This window comes from Bubalus bubalis, chromosome 4, assembly GCF_019923935.1.
Source record: "Bubalus bubalis isolate 160015118507 breed Murrah chromosome 4, NDDB_SH_1, whole genome shotgun sequence".
NCBI lineage: Eukaryota > Metazoa > Chordata > Mammalia > Artiodactyla > Bovidae > Bubalus > Bubalus bubalis.
This window is the reverse complement of record NC_059160.1, coordinates 139,455,627-139,471,302: the sequence shown is the minus strand read 5'-3', so window position 1 is coordinate 139,471,302 and position 15,676 is coordinate 139,455,627. Positions and strand designations below refer to the sequence as shown.

At 37.6% G+C, this 15,676-nt stretch overlaps 1 long non-coding RNA gene across 1 annotated transcript in view; it reads right to left on the bottom strand.

Annotated features, from left to right (window-relative positions):
• Positions 1-439: 439 nt before the first annotated feature.
• The window catches only part of LOC123333431, a 115,038-nt gene continuing 99,801 nt past the window's right edge, over positions 440-15,676 (bottom strand). Inside the window, exon 3 of the long non-coding RNA XR_006550805.1 lies at positions 440-676. This is a non-coding gene — a long non-coding RNA (uncharacterized LOC123333431). The remainder of the gene's footprint in view (positions 677-15,676) is intronic.

Sequence of the window (15,676 nt, the reverse complement as noted above, 5' to 3'; positions counted from 1 at the left end):
TATAAGAAGAAACGGTTAGTCTCTCCACAAGAAGTTAAAGAATCCTGTGTGTGCTCTCTTGATTGCATTGCATGAGACAATGAGAAAAGAGAAATAGAATTTTGGCCAAAAAAACATTTAGTCTCTAAAAGAATGTCTAGGATATAACCAATATGGAAGAAGTTGAGCTTGTTTCATTGTTTTCCCATTATTTATGTTGAAGCACAAGGGCTTTTGTTAGAGAGCTTCATTTTTCTTCATCTGAAGACTCTTGTTTGCCTGGTCTTTAAAAGTACTGTTATCATTTGTATCCATAATAATTCAAAAGTTTATACATATCCCTAGAAATATTACATGAAATATTCTTTAAGCCATTTTCTTTTTTTTTCTTTTTTTTCTTAATTTTATTTTATTTTTAAACTTTACATAATTGTATTAGTTTTGCCAAATATAAAATTGTGCTTAAATTATTTAAAAGTAAACCAACTATTTTGGCACTTACAACACACACACAAAAAGCACTCCTTCAAGGCCAAATGGCAACATGGAGCAATTATTCTTGACCAGAGACGAGAACACTACTGATGCAAACAGTACTTTGCCTTCAGGCTGTAGGCCAGGAATGGTGAATGATAATAAGCTATTAGTGATCCCCAAAAGAAGAAAAAATGCTGAAGTGGTCACTGAAAATTTTTCCCTGAAAGAGAATTTGAGACAAAGTTAAGTCCTTATGTTGTAACTGGGTACAGATTTGAAAGATCCAGTAAGATAACAATGTTTGCTAATAGGTGAACTGCTGATATGATTAAGTAGTTGGCTTTTAATTTTATTTGTCTCCTTGGTTCCAGTAACCAAGAAATGTTTAGTGAGTTAGGGGAAAAGTGCTAAGATAAAAGGGACATTTTTCTTGCTCTCAAACAGTTTGCAGACTTGTAAATACCATTTGTAACTATATCAAGGTAAATCTCAGAATGTTCATTTACAGATAATTTTGGAATCATAGAAAATGACAAAGAAACAGATAAAATTTATTTGTCAGGCATAGATGTTTATGCATTTCAGAAATTGTTCTATAATGGGAAATATATTTTAAATAAATTTAATATGCACTGTTTTTGTTTTAACCATTGAATACAGTTAAGAGACTTATTTAATTTTACTACAACAAATACTGGTTTTCACTAAGGCTGAAAAATCAAAACCATTTCATTTCTTTCCCATATACAGTAGTCCAAATTATTTTTGCTTGGGACTATGTTAATAATTTGGCACAAATAAATGGAAAGATATCATGTGTTCATGGACTGGAAGACTTAACATATTTATAATGTCAATAGTACACAAAGCAATCTACAGATTTAATGAAATCTCTATTAAAATCCCAGCAGCGGTTTTGGCAGAAATAGAAAATTTCATCTAAATTTTCAATGGGAGCTCAAGGGATCCCAAATAACCAAAAGAAGCTCAAAAAGAGGGAAAAGATTTAGAAACATCACACTTTCTGATTCCAAAACTTATTTTAAAACTACAATAATCAAAACAATGTGATACTACCACAAAGAGAGAGAGAGAAACCAATGGAATAAAATAGAGATCCTCAAAATAAACCCTATCAGATATGCGCAAGTGATCTTCAAAAAGGGTGCCAAGATCATTCAGTGGGGGAAAGAAGAGTCACTTCAACAAACAATGCTGGTAAAATTAAATACACACATGTGAAAGAGTGAAGTTGACCTCATACCTTACACCATATTCAAAAATTAACTGTAAATTGAACAAAGACCTAGATGTAAGAGATCAAACTATAAAATGCTTAGAAGAAAACAGGGGAAAGGCTTTATGGCACTGAATTTGGCAATAATTTATTGGATATGACACCAAAAGCAGTGGCAACAAAAATAAAAACAGATAAATTATAGCAAAATTAAAAACTTCTGCCCATCAAAGAATCAAGAGCAAAAAAAAAAAAAAGAATGGGAGAAAAAATATTTGTGAATCATATACTTGATAAGGGGTTAATATCCAGACTATATAAAGAATCTCTGCCATTCAACAACAACACAAAACAATAGGCAAAGAACTTGAACAGATTTTTCTCCAAAGAAGAAATACAAATGACTAACAAAACAAACGTAATAATGCTCAACATCACTGTTAGGAAAATGCAAATTAAAACCATAATGTGATACCACTTCACACCCACCATGGTGGCTACTATCAAGGGGTGGGGAAGAAAAAAGGGAAGGAAAAAGAGAGAGATGAAGGAGTAGGGATGGAGGGAGGGAGGAAGGAAGAAAGTGAAAACATGGAAAAATTGAAACCTTTGGTGGGAATGTAAAATGGTTCAGCAGCTATGAAAAACAATATGGCAATCCTTCAAAAAACTAAAAATATAGCTACCATACAGTCCAACAATCCTACTTCTGGGCATATATCCAAGAGAACTGAAAGCAGAATATCAAAGAGATATTTATACATCCATTTACAATAGTCAAAAGGTGAAAGCATGTTCACTGACACATGAATCAGTTCAGTTCGGTTCAGTTGCTCAGTCGTGTCCGACACTTTGCAAACCCATGGACTGCACCATGCCAGGCTTCCCTGTCCATCACCAACTCCCAAGCCTACTCAAATACATGTCCATCAAGTCAGTGATGCTGTCCAACCATTTCATCCTCTGTCATCCCCTTTTCCTCCCACCTTCAAACTTCCCCAGCATCAGGGTCTATTCCAATGAGTTATTTCCTTACATCAGGTGGCCAAAGTATTGGAGTTTCAGCCCAGCATCAGTCCTTCCAATGAATATTCAGGACTGATTTCCTTTAGAATGAACTGGTTGGATCTCCTTGCTGTCCAAAGGACTCTCAAGAGTCTTCAACATTAATTCTTCGACGCTCAGCTTTCTTTATAGTCCAACTCTCACATCCATACATGACTACTGGAAAAACCATAGCTTTGACTTGACGAACCTTTCTTGGCAAAGTAATGTCTCTGCTTTTCAATATGCTGTCTAGGTTGGTCATAACTTTTTTTCCAAGGAGCAAGCATCTTTTAATTTCAGATGAATAGATAAACAAAATGTGGTATATACATATTTGTATGGAATATGTATGGAATATTATTCAGCCTTAAAAAGGAAAGAAATTCTGATTGTGCTACATCATGGAAAAACCTTGACGACATTATGCACAAACCTTGAAGACATTATGCAAAGGGAAATGAGCCAGTTATGGGATAAATACTGTATGATTCTACTTATATAAGTTATATAATCAAATTCATAGAGATAAAAAGTAGAAGGCTTTGGGAGAGTGGAGAATGGGGAATGCTTGTTTAATGAATACAGAGTTTCAGTTTTGCAAGATGAAAAGAGTTCTGGAAATTGGCTGCCCAAAATGTAGATATATATAAATGTACACTTAAAATGATAGTAAATTTTACGTTAGATGTATTTTATAACTTAAAAAAAGTATTAATTTGAGGGCTTCCCTGGTGGCTAAGTGGTAAAGAGTCCACCTCCCAATGCAGGAAACTCAGGTTCGATCCCTGGTCCAGGAGGATCCCACATGCCTTGGAGAAACTAAACCCATGCTCCACAACTATTGAGCCTGTGCTCCAGAGTACCGGAGCTGCAGCCATCGCGCCCATGCACAGCAGTTACTGAAGCCCATGTGCCCAGAGCCCAAGCTCAGCAAGAGAAGCCACCATAGTTACAAGCCTATGCACCACCAGAGAGCAGCCCCTGCCGCTGCAATTAGAGAACAGCCCTCACAGCAACAAAGACCCTACAGAGCCAAGAAGTAAATACATAAATAGTAAAACTAATAATTTGATAATTTGCTTCACAGTTAAGAACTGGATAGGAGGGTTACAGGCAAAGGATTTTTTTTTCCTATCTTTTAATATGTGTTCCATCTAAGACCATATTTCCTGAGTGAGTGAAGTGAAAGTCGCTCAGTTGTGTCTGACTCTTTGCGACCCCGTGGACTGCATAGTCCATGGAATTCTCCAGACCAGAATACTGGGGTGGGGGTAGCCTTTCCCTTCTCCAGGGGATCTTCCCAGTCCAGGGATCAAACCCAGGTCTCCCACATTGCAGGCAGATTCTTTACCAGCTGAGCCACAAGGGAAGCCCCATGGACTGCATAGTCCATAGAATTCACCAGACCAGAATACTGGAGTGGGTAGCCTATCCCTTCTCCAGAGGATCTTCCCGACCCAGGAATCGAACTGGGGTCTCCTGTATCACAGGCGGATTCTTTACCAACTGAGCTATGAGGGAAGCCCTAAGGTAACCTGCAAAAAGCAGGGTATTCATCCTGTTTTCTAGCCTCTGTTAAAGTCAAGAATGTATTCCATAATATAAACCAAAATTAATTCCTCTTTTAATTGAGAATTTAGGCTATAAATCTTCCTTCGTCTTTCCTATAGAGGTGATTGGAATGAGACAATGAAGGAGAAAAGAAAAACGTAATTAATGTTAAAATGAAAATAAATTTAGAAAAGTGAAGATCTCACTTCAGCACAAAATTATATACTTACATAACAGAAGTGATGATCACATGAAGATGGGCCAGATATTAAGCACTGATTGTACAGAATAATTTATTTCATACAGGGAGGAAAAATAAATCAGCAGTGACATCTGAGAACATCTTTGCCATTGCTAGCTTTTTCCTGTAATTGCGTATTCTGTGCTAATATTTTACATACAGTGTCAGTGTGTAATACCTGACATTGTCATACGCACTTCAACCCTCTACCCACCAGTCATTGAACCTACTCGTGAAGCTGAACTAAGAAATGCTAGGTGCGCTGCAGGTGGAAAAGTAAACTGGTACAGCCACTATGGAAAGCCATATAAAAATATAAATATTTATCCCTTAAAAATAAAAATAGAGCTATCATATGATCCAACAATCCTACCTACCCCTAGGTATATATCTGGAAAAGATGAAAATTCTAATTTGAAAAGATACATGCCAACATAGAAACAACCCAAGTGCCCATCAACAGGCAACTGGCTTAGAAAATGTAGTATATGCATACAATGGCATATTACTCAGCCATTAAAAAAGAATGAAATATTGCCATTTGCAGCAACATGAATGGACCTCAGGAATTTTATGCTTAAAATAAGTCAGACAGAGCAACACAAATATTATATGACATCACATGTGGAATCTAAAAAATAATACAAATGAATCTATATATAAAACAGAAAGAGTCTCATAGACATAGGAGAGAAACTTATGATTAACAAAGGGGAAAGGAATGATAAATTAGAAATACGAGATGAACCATTATAACTCCAATATAAACTACTATACATAAAACAGATAAGCAATAAACAGCAAGGATTTACTGCAGAGCATAGGAAACTATATTCAAATCTTATAATAACCTATAATGGAAAACAATCTGAAAATATATTAATATGTGCATGCTCAGTACTACTCAATCATGCTCAGTCATGTTCAACTCTTCACGACTCCATGGACTGTAGACTGCCAGGCCTGTCCATGGAATTTTCCAGGCAAGAATACTATAGCAGGCTGCCATTTCCTACTCCTGATGATCTTCCCAGTCCAGGGACTGAACTTGCATCTCTTTTACCTCCTGCATTGGCAGGTGGATTTTTTACTACTGCACCACCTGGGAAGGCCATATACATGTGTGTGTATACACACACACACACACACACAGTCACTTTGTTGTATACCTAAACTAACACAATATCGTAAATAAACCATACTTCAATTTAAAAACTAAAAGAAATGGTAGGTGGATGTTTGAATGGAACAGAGAGGAGGATGGCACATTAGAGTTAACTGAAGCAGAACTGAGAAATTCTGCTCCCTGCTCAGACAGATAATAAAATCTCACAGACACTGGACATTAGCAGATAGCTATGTTTCATCCTGTGCCCAAAGAGTTGCTCCTCGTGTAGCTCATGAAGGTGATGGAAACGTAGCCAATTTCCAACTCTATGCTGAGAAATAGAAAACAGAGTCAAAATGGAAAATATACTTCTGATTCTAATCTTTTTTCAGAGCTGGATAAACAGAAGAAAATGTTCTATACAAATCAAAGACCATCTTTGATGTCAATTCATGTCTTACCTTGGGGGGCTGCATATCATTTACCTCTAACTATGACTTACAAGTGTTTGTTTTGGGCATTTTCAGCGGTCAGTCCCTGACAGACCAATTATACAACAAGCAATTTCATTCAGCTTGAAAATTGTACTTTGTAATTACACTATCCTTCAGTAGTCACCCTGACAAGAATGTAAATAATCCAGGGAATTATATGGCTTAACATACTTATACATTTAAAATAAAGTTGGCTGAGAAATTTAAAGCAAGGGATATAGACTGATTCCCATACCCTTCTCCATAATTCTCAAAGCCCATATCCAAGCATTTCAATTACTTTGGTATATATAATCTTCTAAATTCACGGTGTTTACTAGCTTTTTCTTTCCAAAGTAACGCTGGTTCAGAAAGAATTCTATTTTGGTGTGGCTCTTCAGACCCTCACTGGATAATAAAGAGACATTCTTTTTTACTCAGTAAATAAATGTCACTTGGGTTTGATTTTAGGTTGCTTTCCAGCATCTAATACTGGGCACTTAACTACTTAAAGCCTTAGATATTTATATTCATTTGTAAAATGAGGGCACACATTCAATACCTATCTTGTAGGATTGCTGTAAAAGTTGGCAATGATACATAAAGATATGGAGTTATAACTCTACACTTTTACCTGAGTAACATTGGATAAGTAGACTGGACCCTTCTATGACTTGGTTTTCTCACTTGTTTAAAAAAAAAAAAAAAAAAGGATATTATATCTTACAGCACAGAGTTTCATGAGAACTAGGAGAAATGATATATGTAACATCTCAGCAAATGCTTAGTAAATGCTACCATTAATGATGATGTGGTGATGATGATGATGATAATCCTACACATAGTAGTTGCTCAATAAATTATAGCTATTGTTTTCTTTTTTTTAAATTCTATTTTATTTTTAAACTTTACAATATTGTATTAGTTTTGCCAAATATCGAAATGAATCCGCCACAGGTATACCTGTGTTCCCCATCCTGAACCCTCCTCCCTCCTTCCTCACCATACCATCCCTCTGGGTCATCCCAGTGCACCAGCCCCAAGCATCCAGTATCATGCATCAAACCTGGACTGGCGACTCATTTCATTTCAGTGCTATTGAATTTAAAGAAGATTGGGTAGGTTCTATGCCATATGTATTCAGAACAGGAAAACTGGACCATGTGGATTTTGCATCGACATGAAAACAATCCAGGTTTATAATTTGATGAGGACCTGAATCCATTTACAAAAAGGAGCAGAATAAAAGGACCAGTTTTCAGTGACTCTATTCAGCAATTCTCAGTCCTGGTTGTGCGTTTGAATTACCTCTAAATTCCTTCTAAAATAGTAGTCACACTGCCAACACCCCTTCCCAACGCCCCAGTACGTGTCAGGTGTCACAGCTGTGCAGCCGGCCTGGACCTGCAGAAGAACTTCAGAGCCACGTAGTTAGCCATTTGAATTGTGCGCCAAAGCTACAGATCTAATCAGCATCGAGGCTTCAGCAAGGAAGAACAATTAGCAGATTCAAAATTCATATATCTTTCTATGCTTTGCTTGTAAAATTTCTATTAACTCAAGACCCTATAATTTGATTTTAGGAAGTGGAATTGGCTGAATCTGGGTCTCTGAATAAAATGCTAGCTAAGGAAATTAAAATATTCACAGGCATATTCAAACTGCTAACTATTTATGGATACTAGTCACTTTTAAATTCATATATTTTAATTAAAATAAAGGATTAGGCTTAAGATAAAAGTATATTTTATGCTTTGGCCTAAGGCAGTAGTCATCAGTCAGAGCTGTAAGAATTTTTTAGGAGTCAGGATTTGAACCTTGGTCTGTCTAACTTGACAGTCCATGGGTTTTTTGTATGTATCCCATATTCCAATGGACCATCTGGACTCAGAAGAATAAGCCCAGAGTATAAGAGATGCTAAGATGACCCGCCAAAGTTTGCACTCCCTATTCAACCCAAGTAAAGCCCTAATCTTGTTGATTTTACATTTTGGCCTCCTTTAAGGAAAAGCCAAATAGTGAAAACGAGTTTCAGAAATCCTAAATAACTAGTTTGTTCATTCTTCTCCCTATTATAGACAGCCAGAATTCTTACCAGTTTGTATTATAAGACAAAATGGTGATTCTGCAATTATCCAATTAATTTGAATCATGCTGATAATGTTTCCAAGTAAAGAGGGCCAAACAAAAATGTTAATAATAAAAAGTGCTGAAATAATCTGGTTTCACCTGCATAGATCAAGTGAACTAGGTAATTGCCAAAACCTCACTTAGTTAAAAAGTGTATAAACACAGAAAGAGCAGGAGGTTTCACGATATTTGATTTCGCCTTCACTATAGAACACCAAATCCTCTACTAAGAGTTCCAGTAGAACAGTAATGACAGCGGAGAATTGAAGGTTCAACCTCTCCTGCTGGGGAGAGGGAGAGGGTCTGGATAGGGCTGCATACCAAACATTTACTAGCTTTGAAAAAAGGGTTGATAGAAAATTGCTCCTGAGAGAAGATCAAAGGTTGGGGCTTTGTGGAGAAAAGAACAGGATGGTTTTATAAATCAGTTTTTAAATCATAGTGCTTTGTCAGTCAGCTTAGCACAAAGCATCAAGGCCTCTGCAGGATAGAGAACAATTCTGACCTACAGAATGAAACAGGAAAACAAGATGAAAGAGGGAAATTTAATGAACAATTTTGTGTAGATTTTTAAAAATTGGATTAGGTTCTCTTTTTTTAAAGAAAACCTTCAAAATAAAGGCTAGCCAATGATGTCAAAGGAAAAAGCAATGGCAGTCAGGCCATCCAGATGTGACTGGCACATCACACATTGGAAGAAACAGGCTGACAAGTCAGACAGACAGATTCAAAGCCTGACTCTACCACTGACTAGCCTTGCCAAGCTACTTTCTTGAAAAGTTTGCTTCCTCATCTGTAAAAGTAGTATGAGGAGTACTTCCAATGACCAATAGGTATCAATTTCCTTGTTGGAAACATAGGAATTTTAAATTTTGAATTGTTCAAATTGTATGCAAGGAAATTTTTCAAAATTTCGTTTTCTTTTCTATATCCATGAGTCAACTCAAAAAACTCAAAAAATTTCATTAACCTATTTTTTGAAAGCTGAAGCACAGCTACCACCCAAAAAAAGCATCATGTCTAATAAAAAGGGGCTTTCCAGTTGGTGCTAGAGCTAAAGAACCTGCCTGCCAATACAGGAGACATAAGAGACTCAGGTTCAATCCCTAGGTCAGGAAGATCCAACCTTCCCAGGGAAGATGGAGGGCATCTTCCTGGAGAGCATGGCAACTGACCCCAGTATTCTGGCCTGGAAAGTCTCAGGGACAGAGGAGCCTGGCAGGGTACAGTCCATCGGGTTGCAAAAAGTGGGAAACGACTGAAATGACTTAGCATGCACTAATTAAAAAAAAAAAATCTTCCTTGCAGGGGTTAGTATTCTGAATTTTATGCTTAGAGGAGACCTTGGTATTCTCATTTTTCAGATCAGTGAATCTGAAGTAACATTTGAGGAACTGAACCTGGGAAAGGAGATGACCCCTCTGTCTGGACTAAGTAGATACAGCACAGAGGAGTAGTGGAGAGAGCAGGGTCTTGAATAAGAAAATTCTGAGTCCTCATGCAGGCCCTGCAATGGGCTAGTTATGTGACTCTGGATGTGATATATATTTTTTCAAATCTTAGTATCCACTTGATAAAATGAGGAATCACAAACCTCACTGGATTATTGTGTAAATTATATGAGTAAATATATGTAAAGTATCTGGTATAATACCTAGCAGGTAGTAAGGGCTCAATAAATCACGACTGTTGGTATCATTATTCGAGTGCACTAACTAAAGGCCTTTGGTTATAGATACAAATCATACCTCCCTCCATTGAATCCAGGTGTTTCATTCTCAAGTATTCTACTGGGGCAGGGGGATTTCTGGGTGGCTTAGTGGTAAAGAATCCACTTGCCAATGCAGGAGATGCAGGTTTGACCGCTGAGTCAGGAAGATCCCCTGGAGAAGGAAATGGCTACCCACTTAAGTACTCTTGCCTGGGAAATCCCATGGACAGAGAAGCCTGGAGAGCTACAGTCCATAGAATCACAAAAGAGCTGGACATGAATTAGTGACTAAACAAGTCTACTGAGAAGCTGGGTATATGAGCTGTGACAAATATTCCACTGCAGTGTTTAGATTAAAAGTTATAGCACCTTACTTTTTGAGCACTTATTCTGTTCCAAGTACTCCTGTAAAAGATTTACATATATTTTATCTTTTACTGTCCACAACAGTCATATGTGTGGTATTATTATTATTATTATCCCTATTTTACAAAATCGTAGTCTGAAGCAGAGAGAAGAGCCTTGCTCAAGATCACACAGCAAAGTGGCTCTGGTGGGCAGATGTCACTCTTTTTATTATCTCTATGCCCAGTAACTTAAACTTAGGAGAAGTTTGAAGAGAGATCTTGTCATGAACATTGAATGGCGGGATGATTAAATTTATACATCAACTTGGCTAGGCTATGATGCCCAACTGCTCAGTCACACACTTTTCTAGATGTCACTTTGAAGGCATTTTTTAGATATAATTGACATTTAATCAGTGGACTTCAAGTAAAGCAGATTACTCTCCGCATTTTAAGTGAACTTCATCAATCAGTTGGAGGCCTGAAGAGCAAAGGCAAATTTCCCTGAGAAGGATTTCAGCTTCACAACTGCTACATAGAAACTCTGACTGAGTTTTCAGGCTACCTGCCCCGCCCTGTGGAATTCAGATTCAAGACTGCCACATCAACTCTTAACTGAATTTCCAGGCTTCCAGTCTGCCCTAAAAATTTTAGACTTTTCAGCATCCACAATCACTTGAGCAATCCTCAATAAAATAAAATAGTATCATATTGGTTTGTTTCTCTGCAGAGCCCTAAAACAAACGGGGACATAAATTTTCTCTGCCATCCTTTGAGACTCAAGGGCATCAATCACAAAAATGGACCAAGATTTGAGAAACTACTCATAGTAGCACGGACGTCAAGATTGTGCTGGTGGCGAGTATCCGGTGGCAGTGGTACCCGTGGCAGCTTCCTCTTTGGGTTGTTCCTGGGGTTTGACTTTGGCTGACTTCCCACTGCCTAGCCTCCCTTGGTTTTCTGCCCATCCTCTGAAACTCATTTTCCACTTTTAACATAGGTCCTGTTATTCATTTTCCTTCACGCAATGTCCTTTGATGCTTAAGGAAGCCCAGGATGTTGCTTACAACCGGAGAACCCTGACTATCTGGTCGTGGAGTTGTGATATGAATCCTGGTGTCTAATTGCATCGCCTGCCCTTTCAGCCTTCTTCCTACCACATCAGAACTTCTGATTTGGAAAAGACCTTAGCAATCAAGTCTAATTTTATAGATAAAAAAAACTAAGATACTAACAATTGATTAAAAACAAGGACTCTAAAACTTAATGTGAATGATGATTGGAAAATGATTCCAGGTTACAAAGGATTATAAACAAAGAAAGGATTCTACAAAGGAGTATACATGTGGCCTGCAAATCCCAGTGTATCTAAACTATTTAGGAATTGAAGATGCAAAGAGACAAACTAAGAATGAATTAAAGATCCAAAAGAGACATTGCTTCCTCATGTTTTAGGAATAGGAGCATTTTACACATTCCACACACGTCAGCAGAAGACAGAAGGTATCATGTGAAAATAAATCAAATCAGAGAAGCTCTGTAGCATCAGCTAAGGGACACTGGCTACAAAGAAAGAGAGTGAAGAGCTGCACTAGAAACAAAGGGGATTGCCTGAGCAACTCTAAACTAAACCCTGAGCCCACCCAACACCCAACCACAGCTACTTTCTCCCAGCTCAGGTTTCTTGAAAACCATGGCAGACAAATGTAAAATGTTCATGCAAGAAACTGGAGAATTCCTCTTCATGGATGTCTATGATCCAAGGGAAATAACTACAGATGATGGCACCTGAGAGTATCCTGATAAAACAACAAAGCTCCTGCCCAATCCTAATGATATTATTAGGCTCGTCAACTAACAAGCCATCCTTATGTGCATGGTACTCCCAAGCAGTATTCAATTCCTGGCTCTTAAATATAAACCAAAAGCCAAGGATCTCCAGATATTTAGGAAAGGTCTATACCATAAAAACAATAATAATCCAAATCAAATTTAATTCAAATAATCAATAATCCAAAAGGAAACTCCTTCATAACATACATAGAATATTTTAACCCCAGTGACTTCTGATGAAAAAACCCAGGAAATATTGAAGTAAGTCGTATCACTAACATGATGATGCCAATTGAAAGAATTGAGGGAGAGAATTACATAGAATGATTTTATTTACTTGGAGGTAATTAACCCAAAACTGGTCATTTAGTAACATAACCTGAATGAATTTCTGCCTGAGCTTCCCCTTGAAAAAGCAAAGGAAGGCCACTTTAGAAACCTGAATGCTTGCCCAGAGATTGGCATTCATAAGAGCAGGTATTGGAAATGGAATTTGTTTCTGAGGTCCAACAGTTCAGTCCAAAAATTAAATAGGCTAGGCATCCTACTCAAATTAAAAAAAAAAAAAAACAAAACAGCATTTGAAAACTGAAGCTTGAAGCAACACTCAAAATACAGAAATACAAGACCTCCCGCCAAAAGGGTGGCCTGCAAGTTAATTCCTGGAAGTTTAGCCTCTTTCAAGTTTTAGGGTATGAATTCCTCAGACCGGTAACAACAGCTATCAGAAAAGTACTTTTACAGTAGATCTATCAATCCAGGCAATTTAGGCTAGGGAAACTGGCTCTGACTTAGAATGGAGGGAATGGACAAATATCTGTTCAGTCCCCCTGGGACTCAACCTATTGATACAATTTGAACAGAGAATGGTCATAGACTACGTGTTGTAAAGTGCATTATAATAACCTGTCTAATGAAATATTTTAAAACTTATCTTTTTATTTGGCCCACTAACTTAAAAAAAAATCTCAAATGTCTCTCTTGCTTTCTTTTTTTAAAATATGACAATGGTATGATAGTTATGTTATTCTAAAAGACTATTTTTTTGAGCAGTTTTAGGTTTACAATAAAATTGAGAAACAGATACAAAAATGTCCCATAGAGTCTGTATGCACACACATGCATATCCTCCTCCATTATCAATACTACTCAGCAGCATGGTACATTATTTTACCAAGGATGAACCTACATTGATATATCATAATCCCTATAAATCATAATTTACTTTAGGGTTCATTCTTGGTGTTGTACATTCTATGGATTTGGACAAATGTACAATGACATGTATCCATCATTATAATGGATGGATTAATTTTTACTGCCCCCTCAATCCTCTATGATCTGAGTATTCAACTCCCCCGACCACACTCTCACTCCTGAAGACTACTGATCTTTTATACTGTCTTCATAGTTTTGCTTTTTCCTTGGAATCATACAACATGTAGGCTTCGCACATTGGCTTTTTCAGTTAGTAACATGCATGTAAGTTTCCTCCATGTTTTTCATGGTTTTATAGCTCATTTATTTTTAGTACTGAGTAATATTCCATTGTATGAATATACCATAGTTTATTCATCCATTCACCTACTAAAGAGTATCTTGGTTGCTTCCAAGCTCTTGACAATTATAAATAAAGCTACTATAAGCATCCATGTGCAGATTTTACTGTGGACATAAGTTTTCATCTCCTTTGGGTAAATACCAAGAAGTACACTTACCGAATTATATGGAAAGAGTATATTTAGTTTTGTCTTCTTTCCTTTAGCGTCTCCATTTTTTTTTTTTTTATTGTTAGGGGGGCATGATATCTTTGATGATGACTTTCAGTTCAGTTCAGTAGCTCAGTCGTGTCCGACTCTTTGCGACCCCATGGATCACAGCACGCCAGGTCTCCCTGTCCATCACCAACTCCCGGAGTTCACTCAGACTCATGTCCATCGGGTCAGTGATGCCATCCAGCCATCTCATCCTCTGTTGTTCCCTTCTCCTCCTGCCCCCAATCCCTCCCAGCATCAGAGACTTTTCCAATGAGTCAACTCTTCTCACGAGGTGGCCAAAGTACTGGAGTTTCAGCTCTAGCATCATTCCTTCCAAAGAAATCCCAGGGCTGATCTCCTTCAGAATGGACTGGTTGGATCTCCTTGCAGTCCAAGGGACTCTCAAGAGTCTTCTCCAACACCACAGTTCAAAAGCATCAATTCTTCGGTGCTCAGCCTTCTTCACAGTCCAACTCTCACATCCATACATGACCACAGGAAAAACCATAGCCTTGACTAGATGGACCTTTGTTGGCAAAGTAATGTCTCTGCTTTTGAATATGCTATCTAGGTTGGTCATAACTTTCCTTCCAAGGAGTAAGCGTCTTTTAATTTCATGGCTGCAGTCACCAACTGCAATGATTTTGGAGCCCAAAAAAAATAAAGTCTGACACTGTTTCCACTGTTTACTTTAGATAATTCCAAAGAACAAGTCTATAACATTACTAAAGTAAAAGTAAATTTAATATAATTTTCCCTAGTGCTTACTTTTCAGTTTTAAGGGCAGCAACAAAATATCAGCAACTGAAATATATAATAAGCATTGGTTTAGATTAGAAAATAAAAAGAATGAACCAGTATTTCCACTTTTATCCATCTCTTTTCACTCATATCACTGCTCAACCCTGGCCAAAAGTCTAAACTTTTCCAAGAACCCAATGTGTCTGCTGTAACCAGTGTTATTAAGGAAATGGAAAAGAGAAGAAGATGGCTGTTTACAACTCCTTGAAATTGTGCAATTGGGAGGATCCAAAGTTCTGTCTCCCTACTTTAAGAACAATGGGATTAAGTAACGGATTGCTCATTACTATTGCCTTGAAACAGAGCAAATAAGGTATAGTGTAAGCACTCTAACTTTGGATTTATAGTCATTCTTCACTTTCTAAATTAGTTCATTGAAATGAGTTTAGGTGAAACGGCCCATTAGCAGAGGTCAGGAATAGGAATTGAACAGAACTGAAAAGATCTTGGAGTTCCTGAGCATGATCCATGAATGGGAATTCAGAGGGCTGAGGCAGATGAGAAGAATGTGGAAAACAAGACCTCAACTAAAGCAAAGGGAGAAACCAGGAGAAATTTACTTGTTGGGGGTAGTAAAAGAGCATTTTAAAACCTGAGTGCCTGAGGTTTTCCTTTGAAGTTACTCTTTCCTGCCTCACAAACACCACTTTCATGAGCACCACCACACCTGTGCTAAAGCTGTCTCCATGAGTAGGTGGGTGTGCATGTGTGTGAGCAAGTGTGTGTGATGAAGTAGGGGCCAAGTTTGACATCTGGGAATACACCAGATGGACAGATGCAGACAATGGAAAAGTAAAAGCCTGGAATTAGAGGAGACATGGGGATATAAGTAGCTAGGCAGCTCACAAATTCTTGGAGAGCACTGTGAACTTTGAAAAGAAGATCAGAGAGATTCATAGACAGCTCTGACCCCAAAAAAAATGTCATTTAATGAAACAGATTAAATGCAATTTCCAGCTTGACATACTGAGCTTTTATCATTCC